The sequence below is a fragment of the Sapajus apella genome, unplaced genomic scaffold (assembly GCF_009761245.1).
Source record: "Sapajus apella isolate SASKATOON/1434 unplaced genomic scaffold, GSC_monkey_1.0 scaffold3, whole genome shotgun sequence".
Classification (NCBI taxonomy): Eukaryota; Metazoa; Chordata; class Mammalia; order Primates; family Cebidae; genus Sapajus; species Sapajus apella.
Genome location: NW_022436943.1, coordinates 45,519,586 through 45,536,270, shown reverse-complemented (window position 1 = coordinate 45,536,270; position 16,685 = coordinate 45,519,586). Strand labels below are relative to the sequence as shown.

General features: G+C 38.0%; 1 long non-coding RNA gene across 1 annotated transcript in view; it reads left to right on the top strand.

The window, feature by feature from the left end:
- The window catches only part of LOC116533174, a 148,449-nt gene extending 140,176 nt beyond the window's left edge, over positions 1-8,273 (top strand). The window contains exon 3 of the long non-coding RNA XR_004261128.1: positions 7,675-8,273. This is a non-coding gene — a long non-coding RNA (uncharacterized LOC116533174). The remainder of the gene's footprint in view (positions 1-7,674) is intronic.
- Positions 8,274-16,685: the final 8,412 nt, after the last annotated feature.

Here is a 16,685-nt window from a genome sequence, read left to right as displayed (position 1 = left end):
TCAAGTACTAGAAATGCTGGAAAGCCAGAGGACAGTGAAACAACTCAAAGATTAACAACAGAAGAGAGCTGGTAACACTCCTAGCACTGGCAAGTTAAAGAGGTCAGTGACCATGAACCAGCACTCACTCTAAAAACTAGATTCATGAAGCTGAATCAGCCACTGTTGGAACTGCTGCCTGGAACTGGAGCCTAGGGGAAGAGCTCCCTGGACAGTGCCTTCCTTCCTGCCACCAACCTATTGCTAATACTTCCCATTTGCTAGTTAAACCATCCAGGAGCCAGAGAAATATGGTCTGCAGAGATAAGATGTCTATGACACAGAGCAAAGCAGGGAAGGAGTGGGAAATGGAGGTCAGAGCAGAGAAGCAGAGAACAGCCCAGGGCTAGAGAAACTCACCGAAACACAGCAAGAGTCAGCAGTCCAATAACAAGTCTCTCTGGCCTTTGTGAGGAAATCAATCTGAAGGAGAAACGATGAGTACAAAACGGATAATTCCTAGAATCAAGTGTGGAGTCAGGGTACAAAAATCTAGATATGTCCAAAGAAGCAGATACTTAAAGGATATGCCAGTTACTTCAGGTTATCGTGCCCTTGCTTATCAAGGAGAATTAGAATGAGAACCAGGGAGCCCAATAAACAATCCCCATGAGCAAAGAGCATGGGAACGCAGAACTTAAATTTTGAAAAGACCATTCAAATAGCATGACCTTAAAAATAGGATATAGACAGGAAATCAGAAATGTCAGTCTGAAGACTTCTTCAAACAGGACATAAGGCATGAAAGCAACAAGGTCTTTGTTAACCTTGCTTACTCTTAGAGAGTTAACTTTCCATAGACCAACATGTAAAGATTTCACTGGATGGAGATTCGGCAGCAGTGGGAGCACTGATTCCTTGCTGTGTGGTCTCAGTACAGAGGGACTGAGGATATACTGAGGTTAGGTGTCTATGAGTTGTACCTTACTTTGGGTATCTGCTTATATATATGTCTATATTTATACTTAATATTACCATTTGGGGCATCCTTTTTAGCTAGCTTAACATAAAATCATTAAAATATGAATTTTGGCTCCCAATATCTAGTGTGATACTAGATATATGGTAATCAGTAATAAATGTAAATTAATCACATAGTCTCAGGAAACTTTATATGTAATTTGATTCCATCTTTGGATTTCTAAGCTAATGAGGATCCTTTATTTTACGTATTTGAGCTGCTGTAAAGTGGGACTACTATTGAGTTTCAAGGTAGATTAATGGCATAGAAAGCAAATGATTTAAAATAATGCCTTATTGATAGTAAGTACTTGACTGTGCATATTAGTTTTTTTTAGATTTTATATGACTTTTTTGGTATTTTACAAAAATTAAATATACCTGTTCTAAATAGAGAACTACTTGATATCTTTGATCCCAACCTGGTGCCCAAACTAGAAAAGGCAGATGAGATAAACGGTACCCTTTTCAGCATCCTGCCTAGACAGGTTCCGTTCAAGCATCTGTGTATTCATTCAGCAGCTGCTCCATTTATACTGATGATGCTTAAGTGTATGTGTTTCCTGACCTCTGTCGTGTGCAATTAACTGCCCATGAGACATTTGCCCATTTAGACGTATCCACCTCAAGCCTATCATTTCCAAATTGAAAGTTAACTCCTGTGTTATCAATTCAGGAAAGAATGTCATCATAAACTAGTTCTCAAGTCAGAGTTAGTGAATTATTCTTGATTTATTCAATAGTCACTTCTACTCCCAATCGTTAGCCATGTATTTTAACTACTTGCTGTATGCTTTTAAACAGGAAGCAACTCACATTTATCTACCCCATTGCCAGTACTTCAATGCAGAATACCATAATGACTTGACTAGACTACCCACACAGACTTTCAAATTATCTCCTATTCTTTGTACTGTACTGGTTTCCCTATGCACTATTATGTTTTCTGAGTGTGCTTTTTGAGGATCCATATTTGATTATGCCATTTTCATATGTTAAGCTCTTAAAATGCCCTTGCTTTCAGAATAAAGTTCATGCCTTCAGGATAAATCTTCCTTGGCATAGAATATAAATGGCTATATGACCCCTGCTTTCATCTTTAGCCTCATCTCATATAACTTCTTATCTTCTAATCTCCAGTGACACTGAACAGGAATATACCAAGCTGGCGTTCTCTTTCTCTGGATCATTCTTTATATTTGACCGATCCCTTGTAACTGCCTATCTTCTGAACACAACTTAAAAGGAAAAGATAACACAGTTAGAGAGAACATCTGGAAATTTATGGAAGGAATATAGGCATGTGGAAAGAATTTGTGGTCTAGAATGCTTGTGCCAGAAATGGAATATAAAGAAGAAATTCTAGTGAGAACTCAGTGGATTTTACTGAAAAGTAATAAATAGATGAATTTCCAAGAGAACACTAAGTCCTCTGCTTGGGAAAATACCAGTGACATTAGGAGCAATACGGAAATTGAGATAGGAACTCTATGCTAGTCTCTCTATCTGTAAAATGAGAATGATACTGTCTGCTTTACATGTATCCTACAGGGTCATCATGAAAGTGATATAGCAACGTGAAAGTGCTTTGAAATAACACATTTCTATAAAATTTGAAAAGGCTTTATTTCACGAATTGGCCAGACCACATCATACTGTTAGGACTCTGGCATTCTGCCCCCTGCTGCAAGAATCTTCATCTAGAATGTAGCGCCGGTAGTAACTTCTACGTAGACACAGAGGGTAGCTGCTGCCAGAGAAATTACTCAAGTTCTTGAACTTTTCCAATTGGTCTTGTTTACCAGAAATGATGGTATTATGGGTATACTGACAAATGGAGGCTTTCTGGGCAAAAGAGGTTTTTTTCTTTTAAGTGATTAAGTAGTACTTGGAGCTGAAGTATAATCCTGCATAGAGTACTTGAAGCGGGAGTGCGGGAGAGTTAAATAAGCTGCTCAATTGTTGGTACCAGGCTTCAGAAGCAAGAGCAGAAAACCTATGCCAGATATTCATTTGGCCACTTTTCAGCCATTTGAGAGACTACAAAAGAAAAATTATGTCACCACTGGGTTCTGTATTATGGCGACACACTCAACTATGACAAAACAGAGCAAGGAATTAAGGAATTATTTATTCTTTGGTAAAGTTTTTAAATTGAGAAACGCACTTTTTAAACTCTGCTTCTGATACTTCATCCTTGGGGGCTAAAACATGCAGTGAACTTTTAAAAACAAACCTGAGATTTTTCAAGCTACATGTCTAAGTATCAATTTGTTAAAACATAGATTTAAAGGCAAAAGATATAAAGTAGATCTCTCTGAAGATATTATATTTTAGAGTGTCATAATTTGTCCTTTCTATTCATAAGAAAGTGAAAAGTGTAGCTAATTACAATAAACTAAAAAGAAGAAAATATGAACTATAGAGGAAACTAATCAGACATTTATTTTATTCACAGCCATCACAATAAAAGCTCAAAATTAAAGATCTTCAAATATACCCACATGAGGACAAAATCTGGAACAAACAAAACAATCTTATTCAGTATTTTTGATTGTATTAATAGCATTATCTTTCATTGTATTATGCTGAAATTAAATCAGACAATTTCAGAGAGAGATTTATTGAGTTCCTACAGTGTCACGTATGATTCTTGGATTTGAGGAAAAGTGAGACTAACCAGACACGGTTTCTCTATTCATAGAAATCACTTCCAGCAAGGGAATCATAATAAACAAATAGAAGACCAGTAGGAAGCATCTATGCTGTTCTAGGTGAAAAATAGAAATATTAGTGTAGCAATGGAAATATACTGATCAGATTCAGGATATATTTTGAAGGTATATTATCCTGGATTTCCCAATTCATTGCATGTAGAAATGAGAGAAATAGATGAGTCAAAGATAAAAAAAAAATAAAATATGGGAAAAAAGTTGAAATTATAGTGAGATCACAAAAGAAAGTCCAATTGATTAAGCACAAGAACAACATGGATGCTTCCTATTGGTCTCCCTGCCATACTGCAGTCTTTTATTTTATCATCCACATTGGAGCCATGGCATCTTTAAAAAGCAATCATTAAGTCACAAACAGTACTGATTAAAATAAAATGGTATTCCATTATACTATATTCAAATATAATGCCCTAAAATAAACAGGGTCCTATTATACTGGCTCATCTAATCTTTCTTTGCTCTTCATTCTATGCATTGATTTTCAGCCACACTGGCAGAAATGTGTTCTAACACACAAAACATTTCATCTGCTCAAGGCCCTTTCCCTAGTTAAGCTTTTTGTTTGAAATGCTCTACTTTTTATCAATCTGGTCTCTCCCTGCCTCAGAAAGATCTTTCTTTACTATCTTTGCTGAAACAATGCCTCTCATTCCCTCTGGCAATCACAAATCACTTTCTGCCACTTAACCTACTTACAGTTTCTACTGTTACCCGCCCTTGAAGACATTTGTTTGCTTATTAGGTTTCCCTTGCTAAAAGTGATTTGTATGAATAGAGACACGATGTCTGCATTATTCTCACTTGTCCCCAAATCCAAGATTAATGCCTGACACAGTAGGAACTCGATACATTTCCCTCTGAAATTTTCTTATTTAATTTTGACATAGTACCATGAAAGATGAAGCTATTATTTTTTGTTTGTAATAGTAATTTTGTTTGTTTCAGGTTTTGTAATACTTCATTTGTCAGGCTTACTATACATTAGGCAGTCGGCTAAGCACTTCATTTCCCTTATGTACTTCAATTTTTGCAACACACTAGAATTGCATGATATCCCCCAGCCTTCCCTTCATCCACAGATAACTTTTAACACTTCTGGACAAATAAAACATAAGCTTCTTGGAAAATGTTTGTTTAGGGAATACACTGGAGCTGTTCTTTCTTCTTTCCATTTTAAAATCTGGGAGTGTGATACCCAAATCTGTAGCAGCTAACCACGAGTAAAGGATTAAGAAAATCTGAGTGTCACTCTGACATAGTTCAGCTTTTGACCTGATGCCAGCACCTAGCTATCTTCAGACTCCTTGTTATTTGAAAAAAAAAAAAAAAATGTAAACCCTTATTTATTGAAGATACTGTTGAAGGGATCTACTTGCAACTAAAATTATTCTGATGTCATCCAGCTGTCAAGGTTAAAAAAAAAAATCATGCTAATGAATTGTCTTTATTCAAAAGAATAAACTTGGCTGTGTGTGGTGACTCATGCCTGTAATCCCAGCACTTTGGGAGGCTGAGGCAGGCAGATCACTTCAGATGTTTGAGACCAGGCTAGGCAACATGCTAAAACTCTGTCTCTACAAAAAATATAAAAATTAGCCAGTCATGGTGGCATGTGCCTGTAGTCCCAGCAACTCAGGAGGCTGAGACACAAGAATTGCTTGAATCTGGTAGGTGGAGATTACAGTGAGCTGAGATTGCACCACTGCTCTCCAGCCTAAGTGACAGAGTGAGACTTTGTCTCAAAAACAAAATAAAAATAAAAAAGTCTTTGCAAACTTATTTAAAAAAAGAATAAACCTGTAGATGTATATCCATGTATTTTGTATGTGTGTATTAAGTAGACATCTGTCTTTCTAAAATGAGTTAAAGTGCAACAAAGTGTCTCATCCTTCAATTTTGGTCATTCCATAATGGAATATCAGTACAAATTAACATTTCTTTGGGCAATATTTCTCAAATTCAAGTATTCTTCATAATTCTCTGTGAATATTTTGCAAATGTAAACACTTTAAAATAATCCAGTGTATTAAGGTTCATATAGATTAATGATCTGAGTAATTCTGAAATATACTGTAGCCTGAAAAATCTGTCCAAATTTTGCACTGCATAATTATATGTAGATAAATCTTCAGCTTGAAAACATTACACCAAAGAGAGTGTTTTTTTTTTTTTTTTTTAAGAGATGGGGGTCTTGCTATCTTGACCAGGCTGGTCTTGAACTCTCGGCTTCTACAGATTCTCCTACCTTGGCCTCCCAAGTGTTGGAATTACAGGCATGAGCCACTGCATATGCCAAGAGAGTATTTTATTGGATTAATCAATTGGTTCTACCTGAGAGAGGGATTGTAGGAGAACTAGATAGTGTAAGGCTGGCTGCCTCGCCAGCAGACCGGACACACCCACCTATTCTGCACCCAGCACCTAGCTCTGCACCCAGCACCTATCTCTGCACTCGGCATGGGCCTCTGCTCCCAGCACCTGCCTCTGCACTCGGCACCTAGCTCTGCACAGGTTTCCCCTGAAAGGCTAAGGCTGATGCAACCCTGGCCGGCTCTTGTACTAGAAAAACCCGCCCAACAACCCGCCAACCAATAGTGGCCCGCCCCGTCCCAATCCCGCTCCCCTGGAGCCAATCAGAGCACCCAGCTGTTGCTTGTTACCCATAGTCACAAAAACTCCACGCTCCAGGAAGTCAGTGCGACTTCTCTGGCCCTTTTCCCCAGACCATAGAACCTCGCCCGGGAGCTGAATAAATTGGCATTTAATTTTCTTATACTGGTCTCAGTTTCCTCATTTTAAACTTGGCAATAACCCTTACAGATAGGGCTACATAAAATTCAAACAAACATTGTAAAGTGAGGCATAAGTTTGTAAATCATCTCTAGAAGTGGGGCTTACCTTACAGCTGTAAGTGACAAGTAAACAGGAGTACTGAATGGAACTAGGAAATAAAGGAGAGGATAGTTGACAGTCTACATTGCTCTTGCTATATATTTTTCAAACATATCCCAAGTAGGCATTTATTGTGATTTTTAGCCATGCCTCAGCTGATTTGTTTGGCAAAGAGAATGAACATAGATAGCTGTTTTACATCAGTTAGCTACAATTAGTTGTGCCTATAGGCTTAGCTACTTGGGAGGCTGAGGCAGGAGAATCACTTGAACCCAGGAGGTGAAGGTTGCAGTGAGCCGAGATTGTGCCACTGTACTCCAGCCTGGTGACAGAGTGAGACTCTGTCTCAAAAAAAAAAAAAAAAAGAAAAAAGAAATGAGTTCTCAAGCCACAAAAAAGACATGCATATTAAACTTAAATGCATATTGCTAAGTGCAAGAAGTCAATCTGATATGTCTACATACTGTACGATTCCAAGTATATGACATTCTGGAAAAGGCAAAACTACAGAAATAGTGAAAAGATTAGTGGTGCCTTGGGGCTCAGAGGAGGAAAGGGGAAGGGAAGAACAGGTGGAGCATAGGGAGATTTTCAGGGAAGTGAACTATCCTGTATGATATTGGTAGATACATGACATTATGTATTTTTCAAAACCCACAGAACTGTACAACACAGACTGAACCATCATGTAAAGTATGGACATTGGTTAGAAATAATGTGACACTCCTACACTGGTTTGTCGGTTGTAATAAATGTACCATATCAATCCAAGACGTTAATGCCAGGGGAAAGCAGCAGGAGGGAGAAATATGGAAACTCTCCATGCTTTCTGCTTGATTTTTCTTTAAACCTAAAACTGTTCTAAAAACCGACATCTATGTTTTTTTTTTCATTTTGGAAGTCCTTTATTGTAAAGGTATTCTTTTGTCTGACGACAAACAGCAGCCACAGTGATTATTCTGGGTCTTCACAGTGGACAAATTCAATTTCTTCTTGAGACACAAGTTTCTTTCTGTATTTCAAGGTAATGTTTTCATTATTTCTGCAGCGTCTGGTGGACCCTGATATATCAGCAAATCTAGTGATTTACCTCCTGGGATTAAAATTTCAACATATACATTTTGGACAGATGTGAAGATTCAATCTGTAACACCAGAAGAGAGAAAAACAGAAAGAAAAAGAGAAAACAAACCACAACATGAGGCCATGACAGAAGAAGACATTTGTAGCGGGCACTGCAATATGCCACCAAATCCCTTTTCAACAAAGGACCTGCTGCAGCCATTGAGGATGTTGATGGTTACAGCTTACAGATAGCAGGCTCTTTAGAGGTAGCCTTGCCTGCGGAAAGAGGCAATCTTTAATCAAAGACATCAACGCAGAAGTAAAGGCATAGGTTTCCAGCCTAACTCAGGATGTCGCTGAAGAATGATTCTAGCTTCAAATGCTCCCCACTGGGTGATCTGAGGCCATTTCTAGGTCTTCTCTGCAGTTCAACTTCTCCCTTTGTCCACTTATGCTTACTTTCCTTTTCTTACTCAAATGTTGGTTACCAATGCTTTATATAAATACCTAGCCTAAAACCCTACATCTCAGAGCCTACTTTTCTAGAAGTCAACCGAATACAGTAACATTGTCAATAATTTTAAGTAATATTATACCCACTCTCACAAGCAATAAATAAAATTAGTTTACAGAATTAATTCTGAACCATGAATCTATTCTCGAACATAAGAACCAAGAACGGCATTGAGTAGGCAGAAATGTGAAAAGGAGAAAAGTCACACACACGAAAAAACTACAAAATGAATCCTGGGAACAATGTTAAATGGGGTGGTGGGGAATATTCATCACAGAGATTGAGAGATTGTATGCTTGTGGGAGGCAGAATAATGGCCTCAAAAATGTCCATGTCCTTATCTCTGGAACCTATGAATGTTACCTTACATGATGATGGAGTTTTGCAGATAGATGAAGTACCGTGAGATGGGGCAATCATTCTAGATGACTTAGGTAAACCAAATGTGGTCACAAAGATTCTTAAAGTGGAAGAGGGTGACAGAAAACTAGAGTCAGAGGGAAATGTGATGAAAAAATAAAAGAGAGATGCAACATTGTTAGCTTTGAAGATGGATGGAGGTGGCCATGAGCCAAGGAATGTGGGTGGTCCTAAAACTGGAAAGAAAAAAAAAAAAAAAAAAAAAAAACCAATGAAGCAGATTATCCCTAGAGTAACTATAAAAGAAGATAGCACTACTGATACCTTCATTTTAGCCCACTTTGTCAGACTTAATGCAGAGAGCTGCAATATAATGAATATGTTTTGCTTTAAGCCACTATGTTGATAATTTTTTCATGGCAGTTACATGAAACTAAGCCAGTGCTGGCACTAGCTGCCTGGCAGATATGGGGAAGATGAATAATGCATTGGGCTTATAGTACAGGGGCTGATAATCGGAATTTTCAGCTACTACTTAAAACTATATCCTTCATACGATCACATAGCGTATCTGCACTCAAGTTTCCCCTCTGGAACCTGAAAAAACAACTACCTTAATAGAGCTTCCCAGAACATTAACTAAAGAATCAGATAACCATTGACACTTGCTGGCCACATAGCAAATGGGATTGAACCCAGTTTTTTTTTTTTTTTTTTTTTCATTTCCTCTGGGGTTCTTGATCCGTGCACTCTTCGCTTTTAAGGAGCTCCAGGGAAGTGATACCACAGGGATGTTGGGCCTTCGTTATTATGGTCCTTGGATTTTTAAAGCTAAGTTGGGGTTATTGTGAACCCTGATCATATCTAAGAATGTATGTTTTTTCCCAAAATAAAAATGAAAGATGAGGAAAGAGAAGAAAAGAAAATGCACTTTTAAAATAATCGTTATTTGTCTCAATTGGCACTGGCTTTCCCCCTGAAGAGCATAGAATTGCTTATTAAATTAAGCTGGTATCCAAACTTCATCTGGCAGCCCAATGCCTGCATTTATTATTCTCAGAGTGAAACTTGCCATTCAACATCTGGTCTGCATTAATTTCTCTTAATTCCCCTTACCCTCCTCCACTTCCTTACCCATTCTATCATCTATGCTTTTCTTTAAAAAAAAAACAGTAATCTGAGTGGGTGTGACTATTTTGTAGCATTTTACATCTAAACCTCCACCCTGCATTCTGTAGAGACAGTGGAGACCCACCTGATTAACTCAGAGATGTGTCAAAAATAAAATGTTTCTGTCTACCTATAAATTGCCAAAGGATGCTGTAAAGAGTACTCATCACAAACACATTAGAGTTACTTTTTTTTTTCAGTCTGAAATGGAAGATTCTCTGTAAAGCCAAATTTACAAATTCACAAATTTATATATGCCGGGGGTAATATAATGCATTTTCCTTTAAGGTAAAAGCATGATGCGTAGGTCAGGAATACGGAAATAACAAAATGGACTTCCATTCAAAAACGTATGTCTCAATTGTCACTTGGGCACCTACAGGAGAGTATCTAGTTATTTGCAGGGACATCCCCTGAGTCCCTGAAAAGTTCTTCATGAACAGAGGAATACGGCAGATATGTGACTCTGTCTCAGAGGCCAGGCCAAACTTTGGCCATAGTTTGAATTAGTCACATCATTAAAAAAAAAAAAAAAAGAAAGAAAGAAAAAGAAAAAGAAAACAACAACAAAAAACCAATGGGTAAATATAAAATATTAAAATTTTTAAAAATCAAGGCCGGGCATGGTGGCTCAAGCCTGTAATCCCAGCACTGTGGGAGGCCGAGGCGGGTGGATCACGAGGTCAAGAGATCGAGACCATCCTGGTCAACATGGTGAAACCCCATCTCTACTAAAAATACAAAAAAAAAAAAAAAAAAATTAGCTGGGCATGGTGGCGCGTGCCTGTAGTCCCAGCTACTTGGGAAGCTGAGGCAGGAGAATTGCCTGAACCTGGGAGGCGGAGGTTGCGAGGAGCCGAGATCCCGCCATTGCACTCCAGCTTGGGTAACAAGAGCGAAACTCCATCTCAAAAAAAAATAAATAAATAAAAATAAAAAAATAAAAATCAAGATTAGAAGAACATGTCTGTTGATGGGAGCTCTTGGGAAATGTGGCCACTCTGTCAGCACTGCATAACGTGAGAAAAGGAATGAGCAACCGGGTGGAATTAGAATTGTTCTACGTGTATGTGTCAGAATTCTATTGATGTCCAACTGGCCTTAGCATTTTAAAGGCTGGATTTCATATAGGGCATTTGTAAATCTTGCCTTTTTCATGCCAAAAGAGAAAATTTGAGTAGCTCTTTTCCATCACATTATTCTTGCAGCTGGTTAAATGGTCTTAACTTCAAACTCCAAAAAGAGTCTATATTCATTAACTGTTAGGATTTGTATTCAACAATGAAGTAGGCAAATCTTAATTGACCCATATGCATGCACTGTTTGCTGACCACTTAGAATGTTCTTCTACTTCTGAAGTGCTATCTCACACATGATCCCTTTTATTTGCATTCATCATCACCCCTGCCTGCTATCCTTAGCTGGAGAGCTCTGTGTCAACCCAGCTTCTTTGACCTCAAGGATTTCTTGGGAAGAAAATATTCAGCTTGACAATTCCAGGTTGGTTCTTGGGCCAAAAAGAACAGCAATACTCCTCTTGGCACCTTTATACTTTGCATCTTAATGAGTAGATTCAGGTCATCTGCTCTGAGCTTCTTCATCTACCAGCTTTTGACCTTTAATGTTCTCTAACCACACACATTTCTTACATCTTTCTTGACTCAGAAAAAGACATGTCCCTCCTCCTAAATTTTACCCCTCAATTTGACACTAAATGCACTTTCTTTCCATCCCTTTGGGGACTTGGCTTCAGCAATTATCTCACTTTTTGTTTACACCTTCAGCCACCACCACCCCCTCTCCAAAGGTGTGCCTGGCCTTTGCTTTGTCTCCAAATCGAAAATGTTTTATGACCTTGCAACATCCGTCATTTAGTGCCTGATACATCTATTTCCAATCACTGCCACAACTTGCCACAGAGCTCTCCAGCTAAGGATAGCAGGCAGTTTGCTCTGTGTTTACTGTTTCTATTTCTTACATTTTCCTCAATGATATTTCCAAAACTTTAATAAAATTACAAAACTTTTATCAGTCTCCTTCTAATTATCTAGTCGATGAAACTTCTCAGTTTTAATTTTCCTTAAAACCTTTAGGGAGGTTGGCGGCAAGGGGAGGGAGAGCATTAGGACAAATACCTAATGTGTGCGAGGCTTAAAACCTAGATGAGAGGTTGATAGCTGCAGCAAACCACCATGACACATGTGTACTTATATAACAAACCTGCATGTCCTGCACACGTATCCCAGAACTTAAAGTAAAATTTAATAAAGAAAACTTTTGTTTCTGTAACACTTGAATGTTACCATGTTGTCATAGTTCCATTTCTGTTTTCCAATAACTCCCGTAACTCCTCTTCTGGTTTGCCTTTCTCTTTCAATTAGCTTCTTCCCCAAGGATAATTGGTCTGTCCTATTACATTCCCTCAGAGAATTTATTAGTTACTTTTGAAAAATTTATCATAGAAGTCACCCATACTCTGATTTTTAAAATGTTATCACAATGTATGACCTCATTCAGCCATTCAGTAATAACACGTTCGTACTCACTAAGCAATTTTTATGATCCAGATAACATGCTAAGTATATTATATGTTTTAGCTAATAAATATAAACTCAATCTGTTTCATTGCAGAACCTCTGCTCTTAACAACCACTTTATAGAAACTCCAATTAGTAATCCCAAGACAGCCAATTAGTATATGTTGGCAACCCTAAAAATTTTAAATCCCTGACTAGGGAAGCTGTAGTCTAACACTCAGAATTTCAGTTCTTTATTTCCAATTTCCAATGACCTTCCCAGTGACCTCAATGCTATAAGCTGGACAACCCTAAACTTACTTCTCTGGAAACACATATTTTAGTTTTGAGGATAATAGAGTCACATGTTGCTCAATGATGAAGATACATCCTGAGAAATATGTCATTGGGCAATCTCATCATTGTGCCAATATCGCAGAGTGAACTCACACAGACCTAGATGGTGTAGCCTACTACATACCGGGGCTATGTGGTATAGCCTATTGTTCTTAGGCAATAAACCCATAGATCATGTTACTATGCTGAATACTGTAGGCAACTGTAACACAATGGTAAATATTTGTGTAATTACACATAGCTAAATATAAAAAGATACAGTAAAATATGATATGTAACATTAAAAATGGTACATATACAGAAACTTTCAGGATTGGAACTTGCTCTAGGTGAGTCAGTGAATGAATGTGAAGGCCTAGGATATTACTGTACACTGCTAGCAACTTTTTAAACACTGTATACTTAGGCTACATTAAATTTATAGAAAATACTTTTTCTTCAAAAATAAATTAATCTTTGTTTACTGTAACTTTTTTATTTTATAAGCTTTTTAATCATCTTAACTTTTTGATTCAATTACAATAACACTTAGCTTAAAACAAGCGTGTGGCTGGGCACGATGGCTCACGCCTGTAATCTCAGCACTTTGGGAGGCCAAGGCGGGTGGATCACCTGAGGTCAGGAGTTCAAAACTAGCCTGGCCAACATGGCAAAACCCTGTCTCTACAAAAAGTACAAAAATTAGCTGGGTGTGGCGGTGCACGCCTGTAATCCCAGCTATTCGGGAGGCTGAGACAGGAGAATCTCTTGAACCCAGGAGGCAGAGGAGGTTGCAGTGAGCCGAGGTTGCACCGTCGCACTCCAGCCTGAGCAACAGAGGGAGACTTTGTCTCAAAAGAAAAGTAAAAAACCACAAACATGTACAGCTGCACAAAAATATTTTCTTTCTTTATATTCTGAAAGTTTTTTCTACTGTAAACATTTTGTATTTTTTACTTTTAAAACTTTTTGGTTAAAAACTAAGACACAAAAACACACATTAATCTAGGCCTACACAGGGTCAGGATTATCAATATCACTGTCTTCTGCCTCCACATCCTGTCCCATTGGAAGGTCTTTGGGGGCAGTAAAACACATGAAACCACCATCTCCAATGCCTTCTTCTGGATTACCTCCTGAAGGACCTGCCTGAGGCTGTTTTTAGTTAACACTTTCTTAATAACTAGGAGGAGTATACTTTAAAATCACAACATAAATGCGTAAACAAGTAACATAGTTGTTTGTTATCCTTGTCAAGTATTATGTACTGTACATAATTGTATGTGCTATACTTTCTGGCTTTTTTTAGATGGAGCTTCACTCTTGTTGCCCAGGCTGGAGGTCAATGGCACGACCTCGGCTCACTGCAACCTCCGCCTCCCGGGTTCAAGCGATTCTCCCGCCTCAGCCTCCCAAGTAGCTGGCATTACAGGGGCACATCACCAAGCCCAGCTAATTTTTGTATTTTTAGTAGAGACAGGGTTTCACCATGTTGGCCAGGCTGGTCTCGAACTCCCAACCTCAGGTGATCCAACCTGGCCTTCCAAAGTGCTGGGATTACAGGCATGAGCTACCATACCCAGCCTATATGTGCTATACTTTTATACAGCTTGCAGTAACATGCACCAATATCACCACAAACATGTGAGTAATGTGTTGCCCTAAGATGTTGCCATGCCTACAATATCACTAGCCAATAGAAATTTTTCACCTCCCTTATACTGTAATGGGACATCCACTGTATATGCTGGCTGTTTACTGAGACATTGTTATGGGTTGAGTGACCGTATAACATGGAGAAGGTATCACGATATCTGTTTTGTAATATCACAAGACATATCTTCTATGTTTTAAAGTCTCACCCAAACTCCCAGAAACAAAAATAAAAAGCATAATATCCAAGTGTGGATCACACCACAGGATGATCTTGCTGTTACCCTCTGAGTGAAAGGGAAAATGTGATTTCTTTAGAATATATGAAAGTGTGACTAATATCTTAGTATTTTCAAGGCTGATTTTATGCACTATCATATTTCGTGTTCTATCACGTTTCAGACAATTACAGATTACGTTGTATTCTAAAGGGGAACACAATGTAATTGCAATATAGTACAAAATGGAATAACATTATGTTGCAAGCCCCAGCCACATTCATTGTGCTTTAGCTTTCCTATTTATATTAATTTTCCAAGGATCTCTACTCCAAATTCTTGCATCAAACTTTGGCTCCCCTTACTCTCTTGAGAAATATATCAATTCTTCCCTCTCATTACATTAAAATAACCCATTCCATCTATATACTATTACTGAAGTGTGAGCTCCCTTTACCTGAACAGAGATAACCAGCTACAGAATCTACCTCTAAGAAAGCATATTTTGCTGGAAGAGATAGAAAAGCAAACAATTAAGTATATTACAAGGCAAAATTGAACTTACATCACATAAAATTATAAGTAACCAATTCGAGTAACGCTTGTGTTTGGCTTGGCACATTTTAGCTATGCATAAGTTGGTGTTTAATTTAATTTCAGTATAGTCAACAATTTCATGTTTAGTTCCTACAAGGGCCCGAAAATGAGTTCATTCTCTGTAGGAGGTATAGAGAAAGAATAAGTCGTGTGTTCTTGCTCTGATTTTACCAGCTAGTTTCAACAATAAGACAGATGATAAGGGATTCAATGAATAAATAATAATAGGTAATAAATCAAGGATTCTCAACCTAATGGACTTTAGGAACCAACAGAGGTTTTCATTAACCTCTAACTAAATTTAGCATTTTGAAATTTCCCATTATGAATGTAGGAAGACACATCACACCACACACAGACAGACACATGCACACATACACACACACACACAGTGGTTTAGTAATACCTACAAATTCTCACTAGATTTGAAGTTTGTCACATCACACAACATTGTTGCAAACATTTAAAAATATCAACTTCATCACTATTTCAAAATATAATTTCAAAATTATAATAATTAGACTTGCTATAAGCCTTATTTTTTAAGTTTCTTAATAATCATATATATGTCACACACTGGTTTAACACTATAAGTATATTTCTATAAAATTGATCTCTGTTGTGATGCTATTTATATATGCTATTTAAAATTTATTATGTTATTTAATAAATTTTTTAAAAACCCTTTGCGTTCTTTTTAAGAGAGACTCTTTGTTGACACCAGAATATGAATATGTCCATAACACCAAAAAGGCAAATAACTTCCATACAAAATTTTGTGCTTTGGAAGCTCAAAGGAGTAAGAAATTAACTAAACTCGAATGGACCTAACTTTCCAGAGGCAGCAAGACTCCAGTAACAGAAGAGCTTTTGCATAGACACAGAATGTAGAATACTGCAAAGGGTAATCAAAATGGGCTGAGTGAAGAATAAAGAAAGACAAAAGATGAATGGGGATGACTCCTTCAGGTGAAAGGAGTAACTGACATATTCTCAGGGCACAGGCCACTCCTCCTGGCATAAAAGGAGTTGTCAATGCATCTCATAATATGAGAAGTCTTTTTCCCAGGAAGCCACATCCACTCTGGGAGAATCAGATTCAGTGAGTTTTAGGGTCGAATCCTTGTGTTAACACCATTTTCTGACTCATGTAATACGTAACCTTTTTTCCAAACAGAGTTTTGCATCACCCCTACGTGGTTGCTGTGAGGTCTCAATTATGCAGAACAAGATGAGAGCAGAGTGGTTTAAAAATGCAGAGGAGTGGAATGATGCAGGGAGGAAGTGGGACCTGAGGGTGAATACCCACAGAAAGAGATCAAACCAGACATGATGCCAAATGGCAGGACCCACAGGCTATTTTAAAAATTGCCTATTCATTCATTCCTCTTTCCGTCCTGACCCTTAACGACTTCAACCGCTGAGATCAACCTCTCACTCTTCTTGGATAAACCCATGCCCCAATGTCCTCTTTAACTCCATTTATGTGGCATAAGGTTACTAGTAGACCCGAGTACACAGTAGGCAGGAGGAAGAATTTGGCTCTGGGCTAGATTGCAATTCAGTTGAATGCCCACTAGACTAGTGTTTTTTTCTCATCTAATCCTCTTCGTTATAAATATGTTTAAGA